Genomic DNA, 3,059 nt, shown 5'->3' on the forward strand with positions numbered 1-3,059 from the left:
AGCAGCACTAGTCACAAGTCGAATTTAATACAGAAAGATAAAAGGAGAAGATGACTATGATTGTAGCATACTAAATATCTATATTAAAACAGAAACAATCCTTTGATTTTTTTCCATTTATTTGTGAAACCTAGATAGCTTATTGAATTTTAAGTTTAGCTGAGGTTTTGGTGATGTTCAGATTCAATCAAGGTCTTAAAATATAAAATGGGATACAGAAAAAGTACATACCCAGTTTACAACAGAAGAGTATTATAACAAGTTAACAACCCCTTTCATTAACCATTCTAAACAAAGAAAAATGCATTTAAATCTCAATATGAGCTACTGAAGATGAAAGACTTTTCTGACAATGTCATAAAAAGGATTATGAAATATCTTCAAAAAAGTTGTCCTACAAAGAGAACAGAAGCTTGACACGTGCCTAATATTACTACCTAACTTTTACAGGATAGGTTTATTGTTTGAAAATGCACATACAGTATTAGGTAGTAGACAATGTGTGTGGGGTTTAGATCAGAAAACCATACGTGAATCCCAGAACTCATATTTATTTACCAGCCAAACAAACTGGGGTAAGTTCCCTAGCCCCTCAAACCTCAGTGCTCCCATCCTTAACACATAGTACTTGAAAAAGAAGATTTATGGGACCATATGTAGTATAATATCTAACACATAGCAGCTACTCCATAACTGTCAATTTCTATTTCTTTTCACAGAATTCATAGTAAGTGTCTGGAATTGAAGTAGAACTTGAATTTAAAAGCCGGGAAAAGTTGGGGGCCTTGTTCTAGAATTAATTTCTAAAGTATTGGAGAATGATTATCAAATTAATTAGGATCCTATTTACATATTTAGTATTTGCCTACATGATTTCTGTGAGATTTCTCCTTTTGATTAAAGTTATTAGTACCCTTGAGTAAATGAAAGTTTAATTTTAAAAAATATATTAATAGTTGAACTCTATATCTTTTCATGCTAAGAACATGGTCAGCCAAAAGAAGACAACAAGCATTTGTTCACTCAGCCATGTGCCAGACTCTGCTAGGCATTTCCCTAATATTTGGCTCTAACAGCAAATTATCACAGGGGTCTTCTTATTTGGGTGTACTTGGTGATTCAGTGGCAAGAGACCTCATCTCAACTCTGGCATAGTGTCTTTGAAACTTGGGGAACTTAAGACATCAGTTTAGCAGATTATGACCTATTGAAAGGAATGATATAAAATAGAAAATATCCAAAGTCATTGTGATCAAAGTATTACTTCATGAAGCAATTCTCTTCAGTCAGATAAGTATGTACGTATGTTTTTATGCTGGGTGGAGACAAAAAGTTGAAAAGCTGTTGTTATATAATATAAGTGTGAAATTTGTAGCATCTTGCAGTGTTACGTAGTAAATAAGACATACGGTCCTCGTCCTTGACTTGACAGTGTACGTGTGAACCAGCCTGATTTTAGACCATAGGGATGGTGGGGCCTAAGAGGAACTTGAGACTACTGGGCTTAAAAATATTAAGTTTCGGGGCAAGGGCAACATACGTAACCTAAACATCTGTACCCCCATAATATGCTGAAATAAAAAAATAAAAAAATATTAAGTTTCTATTTCTTTTTCCCCAACTGTTAACCAAGCTAAACATATCTGTGGGAAATTTGCTAGCTATTCAGAATGTGTGACCCTGGCTAGCGTATCTCATAAAAATGTAGCTTGTCTATGCAATTTAGATTGCCCTACCTCAAAGACGCAAAGGAGGCAGAGAAAATCCACAGGACCATTGTGTGGTCAAAAGAATGAATGAAAACTGGGAAATCCTAGGATTCTCTGCATGGAAAAATAAACTGAATGAGGTTGTGATTAAAATCAATGAAGGAAGTAGATCAGTTGAACATGAAATTGTTCACCTGTACGTCAAAGATAACTTTTGAATCTCAAGAGAAGTTATTTAAATGAAAAAAAAAAGGAAGTATTTTTTCACACAGCAAGTTGTGAGAGCTTATTACAAAAATGCCATAGATAAAATTTGTTTCAAAGGTTAACTTTTTAACAGTTGAAAATAGAAGATTCAGACTACACCATTTAGCCTTTATCAGTTAATGAAGCATTTATTGGGTACTTGCTGGACGTGGTACCATGTTAGGCTCTGTAGGGAAGTGAAAGAAAATATAATACACGATTGTTTTGAGGGCTAGTTACAAAGATAAATAACATCCAGGCAGCACCTGGAGAACAAGCAGAGGTTCATAGTAGGGAATGGCAAGGGCAGAGTGAGGAGACAAGGCTGCCTTGGCGTGTTGGAGGAGGCTTGGCGCTACGTAAACTGGGCCTCAGTCTCCAGCTTGGTACCTAAGTGACCCTGGGCTGCTCTTAGAACTCTCAGCCTCATTGGCCCCTTCTGAAAACCAATAAGAGTGCTTATGTAGATTAAATAAGATACCTGAAAATCTCTAGCGCAGTTCCTGGTCCGTAGAGTATCACAGATCAGTGTTTGTTGACTCAATGGAGAGAATTATTAATTATGTGGGGCAGAGGAAATGGCACGACAAGCAGGAATGAGCAGGTCTTTTCCACCATCCAACAGAAGGTGCACGCAGGGAGATGGTAGAAAATAAAGGAGGGTGGGGCCCAATCAAGAGGACTTTGAAAGTCAAGCAGAAAAGTTCAAACAGGTAGGGCGTGGTTGCTCATGCCTATAATCCCAGCACTTCAGGAGGCCAAGGCCAGAGGATCACTTGAGCCCAGCCTGGTAGTTTGAGAACAGCCTGGGCAACATAGCTGGATCTTGTTTCAAAAAAAACCAAAAAATACACAGTTAAAAAAGTAAAAATAGGCTGGTCCGATGGTAGTGGGTTATCAGAATTTATTAACATTAGTGTTACTAAGTTGGTATTCAACTCCCACTGCTAAATTTTTTTTTTTTTTGAGACAGAGTCTCTGTTGCCTGGGCTAGAGCGCCTTGGCATCAGCCTAGCTCACAGCAACCTCTAACTCCTGGGCTCAAGTGATCCTTCTGCTTCAGCCTCCCGAGTAGCTGGGACTACAGGCATGCACCACCATGCC

Source organism: Propithecus coquereli, unplaced genomic scaffold (assembly GCF_000956105.1).
Source record: "Propithecus coquereli isolate 6110/MARCELLA unplaced genomic scaffold, Pcoq_1.0 Scaffold70, whole genome shotgun sequence".
NCBI classification, from domain to species: Eukaryota; Metazoa; Chordata; class Mammalia; order Primates; family Indriidae; genus Propithecus; species Propithecus coquereli.